A 21,657-nucleotide genomic window follows, 5' to 3' on the forward strand; every position below is an offset into this window, starting at 1 on the left:
GGCTTGCAGCATATGGGCTTGAATTCAAACCCCAGCAATCATGTAAACTGCCAGGCATGGTAGTCTACACTTGTGATCTCAGAGCTGTGGAGGACAGAGATAGGAGAATCCTGTGAGGTTCCTTTTCATGGAGCAGAATTTTCAAGGGAATAAAGCAAAGAGTGACCATTTGGAACAGCTCACATAGTCCTCAGGTCTCTGTATGCATGTATGTGCAGCCATATGACACATGTATCTATATCACATACATACATGATACATATTCATATATGAAAAGGAAAACAATTTTAAAAATAATTATCTAGAGCGTATAAATAATATTTAAGCATACAAAATAATTTAGATGTTTTAGCCTGCATTTTATGTCTTTACTTAACTAATGAAAACATAAATCCTTTTTAAATTAAATATTTTCAATGTTATTTATAGATTTTGAAAACAACAGTTTTTAAATATTGCTCTATTTCACATCACTGTTATATTAAAACAATTTAAACAAAGACATTAAAATGATTAGAATAGCTTTAAATTAAAAGTTTATATAGTTAATTTACTTAAAGACTTTTTGTCTTGTGATTGTTTGTTTTGAATTTATTTATTTATTTATTTGTTTGTTTGTTTTTTCAAGAGAGAACATGATATTGAATGGGTAGAGATCAGGGAAGAATCTGGGAGAAGTCAGGATAGGGGAGAGAACATGACAAAAATAATTCGGCTTCTAATGTGGATTATCTTTAAATATAACTAAAGATCAGCAAATGACAATAACCTAAGATAACCCAAGAGACTGAAGCTGGATGGCTTATTTGACTACTGTGTCTGTCTGTCTTTTACCACAACTACTCTTGAGAACATAATATCAAGCTCAAATACAGGAGCCTTTCATCCTGCAGATCTTGGAGGACAGAAGAGTTAGTTAACTTATACCCTACCTGCCACAGGCCCCCACCCAAAATATAAAAGATTCATAAATGCTTTTCTCTCCCTTTCAACTGTTCTTCCTTGGTTTCCAGAATCTTTTGTTGTTGATCAGCCAAATTACATATTTTTTTTAAAAAATTAACATTTTAAATAACTGTCTCTATACGTTATCACACTGTGTTGAACACTGTGGAAAGCAATACATAACCATCACTGCCAATGAAAGACAACAAAACAAAAGAAGTGATTTTTGTCCTGCTGATGATTTTCCTCAGACATCTTCTCATGGTGGTTCACCTTCATTCCCTCTCTATCTCCAGAGAACAAGGAAGTGAAGTCCCAGAATAAGGGATCCATCCTTCCAGGGAACAACAGTACTGTTGCCTAATTTATAAAAGAACAGGTCTCTGAACAACAGACTAAAAAACAGTCCCTAGTTTGTGTACACTTTTTCTGTAGTGCAAATTCTTTTATCATGAGACCAGTGAGGTGCCAGTTTGTTTTCATGATTACGAAAGTGGAAGGGATTCATCTTGCTGTGATATTTACTATTTCCCATACAGAGATTAAACGGATACCACAACATTGGAAAAAAAATTACAATTTCACATTTCCCTGACAGTTCAATATCTTCTCAATCATGTTTGAACACTTTACTTAGGCATCTAGGTAGATAGGTGTAGTGTGTGTGTGTGTGTGTGTGTGTGTGTGTGTGTGTGTGTGTTCCCTCCAACTAGTTCCTTCCCTGATAACAACCAAGTGATATACAAAGGTACCAAGAAAATTCTTCTGTAACTTTGACCTGATTTTTCTAAAGGATTTTACATTTTACCCCCAGACTTTGGATCTCCCCTGCTTTCTCTTTCTTGTCATTAAGCTCATCCCTTGGATGCTTTCGCAACATGTCCCATTCTGTATTGTGACATCTTCCTATAGAAAGAGTCTCTGAGGGGGAAAAAACAAAAACAAAAACAAAAAACCTTTTAGCAGACAAGTTGGTAATACTTCTTGGATGTAGTCCCTGACATGCCTAGAAGACACAAATACACAATTACAGCAAACTCTCTGATCCTCTTCCTCTTAAAATTTCTCAGCCCCTCTTCCAAAATGTCCCCTGAGCTTAGGCACAGGAGTTGTTTTGTAGAGGTGTTCATTTCTGAGCTCCGTAATTGCATTTAATGTGGTTATTATTTTCTGTAGTGGTCTCCTGCTCTTGCAAAGAGAGGTTTCCTTAAAGAGGGGTGAGTACTATCCTTAACTTTGGGTGTAAGGACAAATATTGAAAGTTTAGTTAGGGGTTGTGCTGGTTTAGTAAGCAGTGGTTGTACGTTCTTCTCCAAGATCCAGAACTTCAGTTTTCCATGCCTACGTGAAATGTCTGCAGCCATGTGGTAACAATTGTAAAATACTATACAGGTGGGATTAGCTGGTTTATAACATTAACATACATGCAACAATATGTTAGAAAATGATTATAATGTTATATTTGAGCATGTATTAGCTTTTGAAGAATAACTCATGGGAAACTAAATAACCTCTCACAATTACTATTTGATAGCTAATGTACAACTCTAATTTTATTATTTGGCACAAGCTGGACTGCTGGTAGTGGATGATTCTCACACCTTTTACTAATTGATATTAAATATCTGAACTATCATAAACACTTATTTCATTCTGGCAAAGGAGAATAGATTAAAAGCAAGTTGAAATTACTTTAATCGTGTACTGTGTAGTGGGTAGCCATCCCAGCATTGGCCTGGAAGTTCCAACCCCCATTGAGGCTTCGGTAATGGTCACGCCCACAAGGCAGGGCGGAGGAGGAAGCTGAAGATCCAGGATCAAGAGGAGAGGTCTCTCTCTTGGTTCTGGGACACTAGACACTGGAGGTAGACCGAGCAGAGTTCTCCAGAGAACACCGCCGGACTGCGCCATACCTTTGCCAGACCCTACAACCTATCCCTTCATTTGTAAGTTACCCCACAAAATAAACCTCCCTTTTAACTACATGGAGTGGCCTTAATAATTTCACCAATATCTGGTGCTCACGTGGGGCAAATTCCAAAGGCCTGGGCGGCTCCCTCCCATACTACTTCTTAATTGATTCTTAAATTGTTCAAAAGAAAGCCAGGTCTGAAAGCAAGATTAAAAACAAACCTAGAAATTGTGTGATCCTTCCTTTTCTTCGCCAACTTATTTAACTTGTTTGTAAATCCAGTTTATTAATTACTGTTCTAATAAGGATCTAGCGATATAAAATGAAACAATAATGGAAACAACAAATCAGAATCTATTTACCCAGAAATTCCACCCTGAGCAGATGCTGTGTTTGCACCAAATTCTTCTGGTTCAATAACTGTGTGTGTAAAAATGAAGAGAAGAAAACTCAGGTGCATTTGTGGAGACCAGTTCATATCTAAGGCAAAGGAAGTGAAAGGGAGAGATGCTTTATGCAGGCATAAGGATGCTCATGACAGAAAAATCTGGCTTAAAAATGAAGGTGTGCCAGCTGCAGAGTTTTGTAGTACAACTGCAAAACCAAGTTGGATCAGAGAGTTACATATTCAGGTACTGCTGGAGGAGAAGGGACCAGGTAAGGGAAAGTTAACCACATTAACCTTTACGGTTGTGATGCACAGAACTTAGGAAGTCCCAGGGAGAGTTTGTAGTTCTCTATTAGGTTCTTATCAATGTAGATTACATTTATCAGCCCACATTTGAACCCTCTTTAAACATCTGTTGTTTTATCCTTAACTCATAATCATTCTATGAGCTGCAAACCTAAACACACACACACACACACACACACACACACACACACACACACACATAAATATAAATATACATTTACTTTATGCTATGGAATGTGTAACATAATGGTTACTATTAGTAATTAAGATTAAAATAAAAAAACATACATTTGCCCCTGCCAAATTGCCAAAATAGGATGAATTATCTCGCAAATTATAACTTGTAACTTTCTCCATCTTGTGAATTTATTATTATTTTATAATTTCTGACATTATGGAAAGATGTAAATATATTCTTCTATTTCTAGAACAGCATGTTCCTAAATCTCATTTTTTGGACAATGACAACTTTTACCCATTTTTAAAATTTTTTTTAATGCCAAGTCATGTTTTCCTTCACAATAAAGAGGCAACAATTAAAAGAAGTGATGAATTCTGGGACATAAAATAAAAAACAATAAAATTTGAATATATCTTCTTTTTATAAAGTATGTTTATAGAAATAAAAACATAAAATATGAAATTAGAAAAAAATACATATAAAAAGTGCTCATGATGTTGAAATACTTATTAATTCCCATATAAATGAAGACTGAACCACTACCAGGCACTTCCATTTTATAAAATTTGGTCTTAAAATTATTTATTTATCATTTTATTTATTTATTTTTCTTTTGTTTTTTTTTTTCAAGACAGGGTTTCTCTGTGTCATTTTCGTGTCTGTCCTGGATCTGGCTCAATAGATCAGGCTGGCCTTGAACTCACAGAGATCCTCCTGGCTCTGCCTCCATAGTGCTGGAACTAAAGGTGGGGGCCACCGCTTCCTGGTGTACCCCGCTTCCTGGTTTATTTTGGTTTTTTTGAGACAGGGTTTCTCTGTGTAGCCTTGACTGTCCTGGAACTTGCTTTGTAGACCAGGATGGCCTTGAACTCACAGAGATCCACCTGCCTTTGCCTCCCTAGTGCCAGGATTAAAGGCATGTGCCACCACTACCTGTTGGTCTGAGTTTTTATATTCTGCTATTTCTTCTCTGGAGATCTCTAGCTGAGCTTGTACTGGGCATCTTAGCAACTGCCCCTCCTATTTTATATACTTTGTTTTGTGATTGCACCAACTGTTCAGTTTTTATGCCTGCAATTATAACATGTAAGTGAACTGTATCGACAGGCATGTTTTACATCTATTTTAAAAAGAAAAATGTTTTGAGAAGAAGGGACAATTACAGAGGTAAATGGGATACTGGTTTGGGATGCAGAAACTCTGGGTTTCATCTATGGCACTTCACAAGTAAAACTCAGTGGTGCACACCCGGTATTCAAACACTCAGACACAGGCAGGGAAATAGGAGTTGAGTACTCCTCTTGTACATCCTTAGTTTGAAGTCTACTTAAATTAGACAGGATTCTGTCCACTAGTACTAATAACATTATTACTACTAAAAGTGTGAATTAAAACACAATACACTCTCCAATCCACAGTAGAAATCTGTTCTAGGAAGAAAGAAGGATGAATAAGGAAGAACCCATAAATATATGGCTCTCTACATTCTTGGCTCTCAAGGTTCCCTTAGGCCTTCTTTGTCATCTACGCTTGGTAAGGGAGTCAGTTAATTAACTGCTATCAGACCACAGTAGACAGGTAATAGGGAACGTAGGGATGTAGAACACCATCCCTGTTCCATAAGAAATCAGCAAATCCACAAAGACATGAAACCAAATGTCGAGAGACTAAGAAGCATAAGTACTTACTCTCATCCTCTATGGATCAAGCATCCTTTACCCCTTTCAAAACCATTGTCTTTCCTCATTGAAAAAACTTACATTAAGATTCATATTCACAAGAGAGCAAGCCAAATACCAAAGCAGAATTTGTCACAAATCATACAAATGATGATGGTTACATCAAGAGTTTATGCAATAGCTGTCACCTGAAATCAAGTTAGGATCTTTGTTTTCCTGTCACTGAGTCTGACCAATGTGAATGAATGATATTTTTAAAAACACATTATAAACAGCATTGTAACATTTTACAACTTTTCAATATCCAGTCTTCATACTTTTTCCTAACAAAAATATTGATCATTTTCTTTCCTTTCAACTTTTCAATACCAGTGTGAATCATATGTAATACTTGTAATTATCTACCTTATTATTATTCTCCAAGCATAGAAAAAGAATTAAATTCTTATATGTTGAGAGAGGTAAAGCTAAGTCAATAACAGTGTGTTTATCAATCATTTATCTAGACTATATTCTTTGTACTGGAGAAAACAAAAATAAATGACAGGAAATAAACAACACATTTCATATTCTAGACTAATTTCTTTTTTTAAAAAATACTCTCTTTTTTAAAGATTTATTTATTTATTAAATATACAGCATATATGGCTGCAGGCCAGAAGAGTGCACCAGATCTCATTACAGAGGGTTGTGAGCCACCATGTGGTTGCTGGGAATTGAACTCAGGACCTCTGTAAGAGCAGTCAGTGCTCTTAACCTCTGAGCCATCTCTCCAGCCGCTAGACTAATTTCTTGAAGAAATCAATTAAGTTATATAAAAACTATAGATGCAGCCGGGCAGTGGTGGCACATGCCTGTAATCCCAGCACTCAGGAGGCAGAGGCAGGTGGATCTCTGTGAGTTCGAGGCCAGCCTGTTCTACAAAGCGAGTTCCAGGACAGCCTCCAAGGCAACAGAGAAACCCAGTCTCGAAAAACAACAACAATAACAAAAAACTATAGATGCTACAAAGCCTTAAAGAAAATTCCTGACTTCATAAAATTGTGTACTAAATATTAACTTGACAAAACTAGTTTGTGTTAACATGTATCTAGGAAAATACATATACTTATAATTGATACCAAAGTCCAGAAAATAAATTATTTGCAGATATCACAATTTCTTTAAAATTTACATGTAAATGATGTTTTGCAACATATTTAAAGAGTGAATAAATATAGAATAAGATTATTTCCTATAAACTAATAAATTTATTACTATGCCATATAATCCATTTATTTCCTGATACGGATTTTACCTTAAAAATCAGCATAATTTTTTTGTCTTTCATCTAGTGATCTGCCCTTATGCATGTACTTGGAAGCTATTCTTAGCCATATGCCTACCTCTATTTCTAGGTGGCATCCTCTAAAACTAATGTTAGATCTTTGTTTTAAGGATACGGCTCTGAAATGATCTTAAAATAGCAACCTGCTAAGATGCTTCATGTACAGATTCCCTACAGAGCAAAGACATACATCCTTGATGTATTATCAAGGTGATCCAATGAGAAAATGAGATTATTTCCTCCAAGGCACCACTCTGATTAAAAAAAAAAAAATGTATTCTCACTAGTACTTGCAGAATTTATATAAGGATACTCTTCTACAAAGTATCCATTACTTCCCTTAGCAGGTTGGTCTGAACATCTCTGTGTGACCCTGAGCCATTTTGATGGGTCCATATCTGTCTTCTACAACATCATATTCAAGATTTGACTTGCTTTCATGGTGATGACTATCAGATGGAGGGTAGATCAGAGTATGACATCCGTCATCACGTGCTGTGTAATAATATTTTCACCAAGCTACAAGCTTAATTTAATATCCATTTATCATCTCAAACATGTGCTTTGGATAGCTGGAGTCTCAGATTTAATGTCTTTAGCCTTCATATTGCATCAGCTGTAGATAATCATCTCACTTTAGCACTGATTGGTCAGAAACTGACTTCTAATCTCCTATAATTGAAGGCAGACTTTAACTGCTTTGGCTCTGTGGCCCAGGAGCTGTAGTGTCTTGCTGGGGTGTAGTCAGGGGATGCCCTCCATCTTTTCTCTTTTCAGTGTAGCAGCACTCCAGGTGAAAGATTTTTCTCCTTCTAACCAGCAAAGGAGAGGGTATCTTCTGAACTATGAATGTTGCAGGTGTGTGCAAATAATAATCTCCATGTATTGGCATATTATGTGTCATACTCTGTTGGATAACACCATCATAATTCTTCCCACTCAAGGAGAAGTGATAACTCAAAATGTATAGACCAATGGGCTAGAATCATGAGTGTTCTCATAAATACACACCATCCAAAATATGTGAAAATGTGTCCATACTTGACTGCAACATCTTCCCAAATTCTTCCTGTCCACGGACCAATTCTGGGAACTTACCATGTATACCTGGATGAGGATATATTGTTGAAGCATTCATAAAACTCATCTTTAGAACCATTTGTACAATGATAAAAATACTCTTCTGTTCTTTGCTACTTTTTAGTGAGCAGACATTTAGGAATATTAATGGAGGCAGAATCGAAATACATTCAGCATTTCTTCTTTATCAGATACTGACACAATGCCTTAATCTTTTCAACTGGAATGGATTTTCTACCATTTTGAGAACAGATGTGAGCCATCTGTTTTTAATCAAAAATCCATATTAAATTACACCTTTAATTTTGATGATAAGTAGGAAAAACATCTAAATCTAATTTGATTTGTGTATATGGTTTCTTCATTTAGTTTACTCCCTGTTAGTTATGTCAAAACCTCATTATCTTGGATGTTGATGATGGAATGGAGAGATTAAAACTTCGTATACCATCTTCACCATAAAAAGTCACAGAGGCAAATCTGAATTAGACAAGATTGTGCTGAGATGTTCATTAAGCAATTTGGTTCATTTCACATTGTATGGCCATGTGATACTTCCTCTTTTAAAAGAAGAATAAATTTGAGACAAGATGTGAATTTATTAATTGTCTAACTTGCTGAGAATCTACCTTAGCATGTTCAGAATGTTTTAAGATCAGAATTTTTTTAAATGTATTGATCCACAGTCTTTAAATAAGGACTCAAAGGCAATGCTAGTTATGATATGAGAAATATTGCACATATTCCATTTTTAAAGACAAATTTGTTTTCATGAAAGGATAATTTACCTTAAATGGTTGAAAGCTTTCCTGGCAAGAGAAAAGAATGTTTATCCAGCACCTCATGCCCACCACTTTATACACATGGTAAAAAAAACAAAAATGTACAACCCCATTCTTAAAGTGTCTTTATTATTCTCTGAACCTGATAGAGAGGTTTCTCATCCTGTTTGTTGGAGACACTGCCTGTACAACTCTGTTGCTGCACACATCCAGATTCCACAAGGGATAAGACAGGAGAAAGGAGATTAGCATAAAACAGATTCTCTTTTGGCAGTCACGATTCCCTCTGGAGGACACACAGTTATCCTTTTGATGCCACCTTAAATTCTGGATTTGTGGAGATAGCCACCATCCATAACCACAACCCTGCAATTGGCACAGGGGTCTCCACACTCCAAATCACCGCCAAAGGTTTATATATGGGGCTTTTTTATGATACATGTCACATATTAGAGTCTATTGAAATCACATATATTGCATATGAATTTGTATTTTTGTCTTATTAACAAAATGGCATAATACAACATATAGAGGGAATGCATCCTGGAGAAATATAACTTGAAAGACTTGTTTCTTTCAGACTAGAATAGTTAAAACTGAAACCATTTGCCTTCTATAGGTGTTAATGCCATTATCAGGAATTAGGCCCTGCAATATCCTCATTTGCAATGTTCAGCTACTTACCCTCCATAGTCCAACTGAAGACAGATGATATAATAAAAGGAAGAAAAGGAAGATTTATTCAACTTGGCTATATTGAGAAAGAGATTTAGTGACCTGTCCTCAATTCAGCTTCCAGGGTCAGACATTAGTTTCAGTTTTAGAGGGACAGAGGTACACATAACTAAACTGTCATTGTCAAGGTCTTACCTGTACTTGCTTCATGTCTTTTTTTTTTTTTTTGATGTCAAACATTTTATAAATTTTATTATTATTTTTATATTTGTGTTTTAATTTTACACATCAGACATGGGGTCCCCTGTCCTCACCCGTACAGCCCCCCCCCCCACCTTCCCCCCATCCCCACCCCTCCATTCCCATCTCCTCCAGGGCCAAGACTCCACTGGGGATTCATTTAAACCTGGTAGATCAGTACAGGCAGGTCCAGTCCCCTCTTTCCAGGCTGAGCAAAATGTCCCTATGTAAGCCCAAGGTTCCAAACAGCCAGCTTATGCGCTAAGGACAGGTCCTGGTCCCAAAGACTGGATGCCTCCCAAACAGTTCAAGCTATTTAATTGATTCACTTACCCAGAGGGCCTGTTCCAGCTGGGGGCTCCACAGCCTTTGGTTCATAATTCATGTGCTTCCATTCCTTTGGTTATTTGTCCTGTGCTTTTTCCATTCTTGGTCTCAACAATTCACACTCTTACAGTCCCTCCTCTTTCTCTATAATTAGACACCTGGAGCTCCACCTGGGGCCTGGCTGAGGATCTCTGCATCCACTCCCATCAGTTATTGGATGAGAGTTCCAGCATGACAGTTAGGGTGTTTGGCCATCTGATCACCAGACTAGGTCAGATCAGGCTTTCTCTCGACCATTGCCAGCAGTCTACAGAGGATGTATCATTGTGGATTTCTGGGGACCTCTCCAGCACTCTGCCTATTCCTGTTTTCATGTGGTCTTCATTTATCATGGTCTGGTATTCCTTGTTTTCCCATTCAGTTCTTGATCAAGCTGGGATCTCCTGCTCCCCTAAACTTTCTTTCCCTCAAAACTTGTCCTTCATTACTCCCACTGTCATCCAGGTTGTTCATGTAGAACTCATCCATTTCTCTGTCAATGGGTGATCCCTGTGTCTTTCCTAGGGTCCCATTTTCTAGGTAGCCTCCCTGGAGTTGTGTAGCAGTCTAGTCATCTTTGTTTTACATCTAGTATACTCCTTTGAGTGAGTATATACCATGTTTGTCCTTCTGAGTCTGGCTTACCTCACTCAGGATGATTTTTTTCTAGATCCATCCATTTTCCTACAAACCTCATGATGTCATTGTTTTTCTCTGCTGAGTAATACTCCATTGTGTATATGTACCATACTTTCTTTATCCATTCTTCAGTTGAAGGGCATCTAGGTTGTTTCCAGGTTCTGGCTATTACAAACAATGCTGATATGAACATAGCTGAGCAAATGCCCTTGTGGTATGATTGAGCATTCCTTGGGTATATGCCCAAGAGTGCTACAGCTGGGTCTTGGGGAACATGGATTCCCAATTTTCTAAGGAAGCACCATATTGATTTCCAAAGTAGCTGTACAAGCTTGCATTCCCACCAGCAGTGGAGGAGGGTTCCCCTTGCTCCACATCCTCTCTAGCATAAGCTGTCTTTTGTGTTTTTGATCTTAGCAACTCTGACAGGTGTAAGGTGGTATCTCAGAGTCATTTTGATTTGCATTTCCCGGATAATTAGGGATGTTGAGCAATTCCTTAAATGTCTTTCAGGCATTTGAACTTCCTCTGTGGAGAATTCTCTGTTTAGTTCTATAGCCCATTTCTTAATTGGACTGTTGGGCATTTTGATGTATAATTTCTTGAGTTCTTTTTATATTCTGGATATCAGCCCTCTGTCAGATGTGGGGCTGGTGAAGACCTTTTCCCATTCTGTGGGCTGTCACTTTGTCTTGTTGACCGTGTCCTTTGCTCTACAAAAGCTTCTCAGTTTCAACAGGTCCCATTGATTGATTGTTTCTCTCAGTGTCTGTGCTACTGGTGTTATATTTTGAAAGTGATCTCTGGTGCCAATGTGTTCAAGAGTATTTCCTACTATCTCTTCTATCAGGTTCAGAGTTAATGGATTTATGTTGAGGTCATTGATCCACTTGGACTTAAGTTTTGTGCATGGTGTCAGAGATGGATCTATTTGCAGGCTTCTACACATTGACATCCAATTATGCCAGTTGAAGATGCTTTCTTTTTTCCATTGTATATTTTTGGTTTCTTTGTCAAAAATTATATGTTCATAGGTGTGCAGGTTAATGTCAGGGTCTTCAATTTGATTCCATTTGTCCACATGTCCGTTTTTATGCCAGTACCAAGCTGTTTTTATTATGGTAGCTCTATAGTAGAGCTTGAGGTCGGGGATTGTGATGCCTCCAGAGGTTGTTTTATTGTACAGGATTCTTTTGGCTATCCTGGGGTTTTTTGTTTTTTCATATCAAGTTGAGTATTATTCTTTCCAGATCTGTGAAGAATTGTGTTGGGAATTTCATGGGGATTGTGCTGAATCTGTAGATAGCTTTTAGTAAGATCACCATTTTTACTATGTTAATATTACCTATCTGTGAGCATGGGAGGTCTTTCCATTTTCTGACATTTTCTTCAATTTCTTTTTTCAGGGACTTAAAGTTCTTGTCATATAGGTCTTTAACATACTTACTTAGAGTAACACCAAGGTATTTTATATCATTTGTGGCTATAGTAAAGGGTGATGTATTGCTGATTTCCTTCTGAACCTGTTTGTCTATTGTATATATGAGGGCTACTGATATTTTTGAGTTGATCTTGTTTCCTGCTATGTTGCTGAAGGTTTTGATTAGCTGTATCAGTTCCTTGGTTGAATTTTGGGGGTCACTGATGTATACTATCATGTCATGTGCAAATAGGGAAAGCTTGACTTCTTCCTTTCCAATTTGTAACCCCTTAATCTCCTTATGTTGTCTTATGGCTCTGGCTAGAACTTCAAGTACTATATTGAATAAGTATGGAGAGAGGGAACAGCCTTGCCTTGTTCCTGATTTTAGTGGTATTGCTTTGAGTTTCTCTCCATGTAATTTGATGTTGGCTGTTGGCTTGCTGTAGATTGCCTTTATTATGTTTAGGTATGTTCCCTGTATTCCTGATCACTCCAAGATCTTTATCATGAAGGGGTGTTGGATTTTTTCAAATGCCTTTTCTGCATCTAGTGAGATGATCATGTGGGTTTTTGTTTGTTTGTTTGTTTTTTTGTTTTGTTTTGTTTTTTTTATTTGAGTTAGTTTATATGGTGTATTACATTGACGGACTTTCATATTTTGAAACACCCTTGCATCCCTGGGATGAAGCCTACTTGATCATGGTGGATCATTGTTGTGATGTGTTCTTGGAGTCTGTTTGCCAGTATTTTATTGAGTATTTTTGCATCAATGTTCATGAGGGAGATCAGTCTGTAGTTCTCTTCCTTTGTTGCATCTTTGTTTGGTTTAGGAATCAGAGTAATTGTATCCTCATAGAAGGAGTGTGGTAATAGTCCTTCTGCTTCTATTGTGTGGAACAATTTAAAGAGTATTGGTATCAAGTCTTCTTTGAAGATCTGGTAGAATTCGGCAGTGAAACCATCAGGTCCAGGGTTTTTTTTTTTGTTTGTTTGTTTGTTTGTTTGTTTTTGTTTTGTTTTTTGTTTTTTTGTTTTTTTGTTTTTTTGTTTTTGTTTGGGAGACTTTTAATGACTCATTCTATTTCCTTAAGGGTTATTGGACTATTTAAATGGTTTATCTGGTCTTAATTTAACTTAGGTATGTGGTACCTATCCAGAAAATTATCCATTTCTTTTAGATTTTCCAGTTTTGTGGAGTAGAGTTTTTTGAAGTATGATCTGATGATTCTCTCGATTTCCTCATTGTCTGTTGTTTTGTCCCCCTTTTCATTTCTGATTTTGTTAATTTGGATACTCTCTCTCTGTATTTGGTTAGTTTGGATAAGGGCTTGTCTATCTTGTTGATCTTCTCAAAGAACCAACACTTTGTTTCATTAATCCTTTGTATTTTTCTCTTTATTTCTATTTTATTGATTTTAGGTTTCAATTTGATAATTTCCTGGCATCTGTTGCTCCTGGGAGATTTTGCTGCTTCCTGTTCAACGGCTTTCAGGTGTGCTGTCAAGTCACTAGAGTGAGATTTCTTCAGCTTCTTTATGTGGGCATTTAGTGCTATGAATTTCCCTCTTAGCACTGCTTTCATAGTGTCCCATAAGTTTGGGTATTTGGTGTATTCATTTTCACTGAGCTCTAGGAAGTCTTTAATTTCTTTCTTTATTTCTTCCTTAAACCATTGGTGATTCGGTTGAGCATTATTCAGTTTCCATGAGATTGTAGGATTTTTGTAGTTTTTTTCTGTTGTTGAAATCTAACTTTAAACCATGGTGGTCGGATAGAACACTGGAGATTATTCCAATTGTTCTGTATCTGTTGAGATTTGCTTTGTGGCAAAGTATGTGGTTGATTTTAGAGAATGTTCCATGGGGTGCCGAGAAGAAGGTATATTCTTTTTTGTTTGAGGGGAATGTTGTGTAGATATCGATTAAGTCCATTTGAGCCATAACATCAGTTAAGACCATTATGTCTCTGTTAATTTTCACTTTGGCCGATCTTTCCAGAGGTGAAAGTGGGGTGTTGAAGTCTCCCACAATTAATGTATGGGGTTTTATATGTGATTTAAGCTTTAGTAATGTTTATTTTACATGTGTGGTTGCCCTTGTGTTTGGGGCATAAATGTTCAGAATTGAGACTTCATCTTGGTGGATCTTTCCTGTGATGAGTATGTAATGTCCTTCATCATCTCTTTTGATTGATTTTAGTTTGCAGTCTATTTTGCTGGATATTAGGATGGCTATACCAGCTTGCTTCTTAAGACCATTTGATTGGAAAGTCTTTTCCCAGCCTTATATTATTAGGAGGTGTCTGTCTTTGAATTTGAGGTGTGTTTTTTGTATGCAGCAGAAAGATGGGTCCTGTTTTCATATCCATTCTGTTAGTCTGTGTCTTTTTATAGGTGAATTAAGTCTATTGATATTAAGGGATATTAATGACCAGTGATTGTTAGTTCCTGTTGTTAGTTTTTTTGTTTTTGTTTTGTTTTGTTTTGTTTTGTTTTTGTGGTAGTGTGTGTGTACTTCTCTTCTTTGGGGTTTACTGCTATGGTGTTATCTATTGCCTGTGTTTTCATGGGTGTATCTGCCTTCCTTAGGTTGGAATTTTCCTTCTAGTGCTTTCTGTAGGGCTGGGTTTGTGGATAAGTATTGTTTAAATCTGGTTTTGTCTTGGAATGTCTTGTTCAGTCCATCTATGATGATTGAAAGTTTTGCTGGGTATATTAGTCTAGGCTGGCCTCCATGGTCTCTTAGTGTCTGCATTATATCTGTTCAGGTCCTTCTGGCTTTCAAAGTCTCCATTGAGAAATCGGGTGTTATTCTGATGGGTTTGCCTTTATAAGTCACTTGGCCTTTTTCCTTTGCTGCCCTTAATATTCTTTCTTTATTCTGTACATTTACTTGTTTAATTATTATGTGGTGAGGGGACTTTTTTGGGGGAGTCTAGTCTGTTTGGTGTTCTATAGGCTTCTTGTATCTTCATAGGCATTTCATTCTTTAAGGTCAGAAAGTTTTCTTCTATGATCATGTTAAATATTTTTTCTGTGCCTTTGAGTTGGTATTCTTCTCCTTCCTCTATCCCTATTATTCCTAGGTTTGGTCTTTTCATGGTGTTCCAAATTTCTTGGACATTTTGGGTCATGACTTTGTTGGTTTTAGTGTTTTCTTTGACTGATGAATCTATTTCTTCTACTGTATTTTCAACACCAGAGATCCTCTCTTCTATCTCTTGCATTCTGTTGGTTATACTTGCATCTGAATTTCCTGTTCGTTTACTCAGATTTTCTATTTCCAGCATTCCTTCTGCTAGTGTCTTCTTCATTTTTTCTATTTCCCAGTTCAGGTCTTGGACTGTTTCCCTTGCTTTTTCATGATTTTCCTTCAGGGACTTACTGTTTTCTTCTGCTTTAATTGTCCTTTCCTCTAGTTTTTGTTGTTGTTGTTGTTGTTGTTGTTTTACAGCATTCTTCCCATTTTTTGTTTGTCTGTTATTCCACTTTATTTTTGATTTCTTCTATAAGGCTCTAGCCTCTTCATGATATTATTTATAAGGTTTTTTTTTTCTTCTTCTTCTTCTTCCATTCTGTGATGTTCAGGTCTAGCTGTTGGAGAAGGGCTAGGTTCTGGTGATGCTGTATTGCTCTTTATTTTGTTATATGTACTTCTGCCTTGATGTCTGGCCATCTCCTTGTGAATTTATTCTTGGTCTTATCAGTGTACTTGGTCCAAACAGAGCTGACAGATTTAGGGAGCCTCTCTCTGGTCCAGATGGAAGCTCTGGGCCAGATGGGAGCTCTAGGCCAGATGAGAGTGCTGGCTGGATAAGAGCTGGGGCCTGGTTCTGAGTTTCAGGAAGTCCCTGTGGTCTCCTTATCTTGTCCAGATGGGAGCTCCTCTGGTCCAGATGGGAGTTCCAGGATGATGGGAGATGGTGGCTCTCTGGTCCAGATGGGAGTTCCAGGGCAGGATGGAATGCTGGACACTGGTCTCTAAGTCTCTGGAAGTGGTTGGGGTCTCCAGCAGATGGGTGTGGGGGCAAGGCGCTGAAGTTGTAGTATCCACCAGAGGGTCTCTCTGGTCCAGATGGGAGTTCCAGAGTGGATGGGAGCTGGGGGCTGGTCTCTGAGTCTCAGGAAATGGCTGGGGTATTGGGCAAATGGGTGTGGGGGCAGAGTGTGGGACTGCAGGTTCTGCCTGAAGTCTTGGAAAAGGGGAGCCTTCCCACAGGGCCTGCTGATTTGCCGGAAACAGGGGCCAAGTTGGGCAAGTCCCCCCAGGATTCTGCCCAGGGGTGGGATCCAGGGGCGGTTGCCTCTCTGACTATAACGCCAGGCACTCACCTCTGGTCCAGATGGGAGTTCTGGGGCAGTTGGGAGCTGGGGGCTGGTCTCTTAGTCTCTTGCCTCATCTCTTTTATCTTATGAAAATGGGTCTGGTAAGTTGTCTGAACTCTAAAATCTCATTCCTGTATACAAGCTTCCCCTATGGCTGACATCAGGTTTCAGGTATTTTTTTTCTCTCAGGGATGTGATGTAGGGGTACATTGTCTCAATCATTTGATAGCCAAAGAGACAGCTAGGTATCTCTCTTACAGTATTTGCATTCTTGGAAGGACATAGCTAGGCAGGAACCAACATGATTTATGTTCCATCAGATATTAAGGAAATCATGAAAGTAAATCTGCATAAGTTCTGTATGTATACAAACACAGGGACACTTACCAGGTTTCTACTCAAGGCCAGGAAACTAAGAGAAGAAAAAAAAATTAAATGTGAGTTATAGTCTACAGATCTATCAGTCAGAATGTCGCTATACATTAGGACATGCCAGACAGCAGCTTAGTCATTTATAGGCATCTTCTCTGGTAATGGTGACAAAAGCTCCAGAAATTTGTGTTGAACAATGACCTTATAGTCTCAGAGAAGCATCAGACAATTTCAAGACACCTCCTCCTAAATGGGCAAAGGCTACAGACACATTGTCACATTTGTCTTCTACAGAGTGGGCTGATTTGCTCCCAAAGAATGGACCAGCATATAACCCACCATAACACACAAATACCTTTATGTGGTAAAATGCTTACAGTGTAAAAATAAAACAAAAACTACAGCATTAGATAATGAAAAGAGTAATGATATTTGCTTCAGGTTTGTTGATTAGAGACTGTAAACTAGGAGTCAAACGGTATGTACTTCTTCTCCCCACCAGATGGGGAGATCAACAAAGTAGAAAGTTATGTTGTATGGTAGTGTAGAAGTGTGTTGGGGAGAGGACTGTTTAGGAGGAAATACACAATACATAGAGAAGGTGCAGCAGTGGGGTGAGCAATGCAACAGCTTCTCTCTAACACCTATGTTGAGGGATCAGGGTGGTAATGACTGTGAGGTCCCTGGAGTCAGGCTGTTCTTGGAGAGGCAAGTGAAGAGACTTGCTGTGAGTCTCAGCAGTGCAGGCTAGCATGGCTCATAGTCAGTGCAGTTGTTGTAAAGTTAGCTAGAAAGTACTTCATAGAAAATCGGGTTATGTTATAAGATTACAGTGATTATTTTCAAACTATTATTAGAGGAGACACCCTATGGTCTGAGAATTTAGAAAATACCAAAGGTTTCAGAAGAGGGAAGAGATGGCGTGACTTCTCTTTACCAGTATCTCTTCAGCCAATGTGGGAGGTTATTTTCCTCCATGACACAGCATTTCTACAGTGCCCACATTTTCAAATTACAGGAGCAATTAAAGTGAAACTTTCTAATGCAGGGAGTTGAATCACCAACAGAAACTCATTTTTCTGGGACTCTGACAGAAAGACATGACAAGAAGTCACTGTTGTACTAGAGAGTACAACAAGGATCACAATTAAAGAAAGTAAGAGGTTTTGACAGGGGCTTAAAAAAAAAAACTGTAATCAAGGTCTGGAAACATCACCTGCTGGATATTGTACACCAACATCATTCTAATGGCAAAGAACTTTATTCAGGGAAGATTTTAAAAGGCATACATTCTCAACCTGCAGCATCAAAGAGGAAATTACTCAGAGACACTTATTGCATTCTTCCCATGATCTTGAAACCACTAAGCACCCTGCAAGTAATTGTTCTGCCTTTTCTATTGTGAGATAAGAGGCAGATGGAAGCCATGGGCTGCAACCACAGTCCATTGTTCTTAAACAAAATTCTCCTGGAATCTCTGTGTACCTACCCAGAATGTAAATTAACTATTAGAATAAGAAGAGTGATCCGGAATGTTTGCAAATTATCCATGGGCTGTCTCTCTTCATCTAGAATTATTCTCGCGCTTGCTCTTAATGTTTTATTCTGGCAGAAATAAACTCAGCTTTGCAGTGCTGTGTTACTTAGGAGGTCTAACAGAATCATCAAGGAAAGCACAATTTCTGCTATAAGCTATGTATTGCCAATGTTCTTATTTTCTGGTTGGGTGGTGGGCTTATGTGAGAGTCAAAACAAAGTCAACTAACCAAGGAGCCAACACTAAGTGAACTAAGCAATAACAGCTAGAGGATAGCTGTGCTCAAACTAATTATGACAGTTTACTGTGGCTAATTATTCTGATTAATGTTCTTCCATGTAAGTGATGGATAAGAAAAATATGAAAAGATTAAATCTTCTTAATGGCCATGTAACCACCCTTTATTGCTTGGCATTCTGTACTTTCTCTGTCACATGAAAATAATCACAGATACAAATGTTTTCTAAGTTTGTTGTCAAGAAATTAGTTATATATACATATATAGTATATTTTCAGTTTTTGAGAAAGTAAAATCAATTATTTGTGTGCGTGTGCGTGTGCTGTGTGTATGTGTGTGTGTGTGTGTGTGTGTGTGTGTGTGTGTGTGTGTGTGTGTGTCGGGGATTGTGTTTTGTTTTTAAATAGACTTTAGTTTGGTGACAAGTGTAGGGTTCACAGAAATAATGAGTTGAGGGGATGAGAAGACTCAGGAGGTAGGGTGCTTACTCTTTAAGTATGAAGACCTAAATTCTATTCCCAGGATTTCTGTAAAAAACAGAGTGAGGTGATGACTGCAGGGAATGGTGCTTCAGGAAGCAGATACATGAGGATCCATATAGCTCAACTGGCAATCCAGATTAAAACAAATTAGCACATTCTTGGTTCAGTAAGAGGCCCTGTCTCAAGAAACAGAAGAAAAACTAAAATTTAGCATGACATTTGACATCTATATATGGGCAACACACTCTTGGTACTCATTTATGTATGCTCACAAATACATACACACAATTTTTTTTAAAGTTAGAAAAAGTTAAGTAAAGCCATCCTTTAAGAGTCTATGCCAGTTTGTATTGCTACTGGAACAAATAGCAATTAATGCACCTCTGTATCTTGGAGTACATTTGACAAATTCAGGGTTGTGGGTATTGAGCTCCACATAATGTCCATAGATCTATGGCAGTGTGCTTATTCTTCAATTAACAAGTGTTCTGTGATGTAACGTATCTTTCCTTTAGTTATTTACCATTTAAAAAATCTATAGTGTAGTGCCTTATTGTATTTTTTACTTGGAATCTGCATTTTTTTCATGTTGAACATTAGTATTTATATTTACATTAGAACTAATACTACTTTATACACATGCTTCTAACATATATACTCCAATATTATAGATTAACTTTTCATTTTTTGCTATGACTTTCTCACAACAATATTATTTAAATGAAGTCCAGTTTTTCAAGTATTTTATTTAAATGTTAGATCTTTGATGCTGTATCTAAAAGTAATCCCAAACAAAACCCAAGTTTATATATTTTCACGTGATTCTTTGCAATAAATGAGCAGTTAAAGGCTATGAAAGAATATAAATTCCTAGTAAATATTAATTGAGTAAACTGAATGACAGCAAACTAATTAAATGTAAATTTTCATAATAAAGATTATACATTCTTATTCTACTGTACTATAATATGGATATATTCATAGTTTTCTCAATTACCATAGGCTGCCCTGAAGATTTCTCAAGATTTTATGTTTGCAAATATTCTTGAATTGGTAATCAGAAATGGAGAATGAACATGTAGAGTGTGTCAGTGAACTATCCCAGGAATAAGTAAAGGTAACATGCTTCAACTGGTTTACAAATAATTCCTTCTAATTGATTTTTATTTAGTTGCTTATGTTACTACCGCCTTTAGTTGTTAGTCTAAAGGAATTGGAGGAAAATGAATGAAGCATGATTTGAGCTGCCAAGTATTCACTGATATGTCCTTGATGGCTTTTTAAACTTCTGATTTAGTCAAGGAGAGGAGTTCCTGGTCTTCCACCTCTGAATTTAACAACAGAAAGAGAAACACAGTGAAAAGCTTTCCTTTTGTCCATAGATTTAGACAGCTACTGAGAGCAGGTGATATGCTGTAAAGCTTCTGTAATAATTTACTTAAAAATGAATACCTGAAAATAGAGAAGAAAGAACACCCACATCACACTCTAAAAGAAGGTGATAATGCTTGCCTGTTTCCAGCAACATCACCAATCCATCTACTGTGCACTGCAGGAAAAGTGGATAAACTACAAAATGCTTCTCTAAGCAATTGGGTTAGTTGTGTGTCTTTATGTCTTTCATTACTCTCCCCTTATATTTGTGTTAAATTGAAAAAATAAAATAAAACCATGGCCATATATGAAAAGCCGATGGGAGAATGTGGGAAGGGACTGGTATATGGTGCTTTATTTGGACTATTTCTTCATCTGTAGGTTCCTGGGGAAAAGCACAAGCCAATGAGAAGACATTTTGCTGGGTGAGATTGACACATAATATTGTCAAGTCAAATTGTTTGTGGATGAGGGTGGTTTATAAGTAGGTTAGATCAGAGTAGAAATCACTTTATTTAGTGCAGTGCATAGTTCTCAGCCAACTTGTCAGTAACAGAGTAACTGCAAGCATATGGCAAGGCGTGCGTGGGTTTTTCCTTCTGGAAGTATACTTGATCAGTTACCTGAGCTATTTTGCATGTAGCTTCTGTAAGGGGTCTCATCTGGCACCTTATTATGTCATCAGCAGGCAATGGCATCCCAGCCGAAAAGCTGGACATGCACCCCCATGCTCTCTCTCTCTCTGTGCTCTCTCGGCTCTTGGTCTCTATCTCTCTCTGCATCTCTCTGTCGGTCTGTCTCTGTCTCTGTGTCTCTCTGTCTGTCTCTGTCTGTCTCTGTCTGTCTGTCTCTCTCTGCCTCTCTCTCCTCTCCCCTCTTCTTTCTAAGAAAGCCCATTCTAACTCTTGCAACCATGGCTTGTGATTCCTGTGCTCTCTTCTGCCGCCAACCAAACTTCAACTATGGTATCCAGAGCTAGCCACCAATGCTGCCGCCATATACCCTTTCAGCTTCCTCACTTGGAATTCTGCCTTGTAAATCAAGGTAATCTAGATTGATCATCTCTTGGTCCTATGTGGTTAGTGTGAAGCATTTCTCTTGTAATTTCTAGTCATGAAATTCTTCCATTCAAATAAGGACACCTCTGTAATATCCAGTTGCAGTAATTAAATCTGCCTGCAGGTCTAATATTGGAACTTGATAGTGCCAGAAGTTTCCAGTTTGGGCTTGCTTTCTGGACCAGATTTACAGTGGGGACACCTTCTGTTTCTGTTCTGTCAATTACAGCCTTCCCAGCACAAATTATCATCTGTTTTTACAAGAACAACATTTTCCTGATACTGTAATGAAAATACAACAACTGAGAACATATTTTCATACTTGCTAA

Source organism: Onychomys torridus, chromosome 12, assembly GCF_903995425.1.
Source record: "Onychomys torridus chromosome 12, mOncTor1.1, whole genome shotgun sequence".
Lineage (NCBI taxonomy): Eukaryota > Metazoa > Chordata > Mammalia > Rodentia > Cricetidae > Onychomys > Onychomys torridus.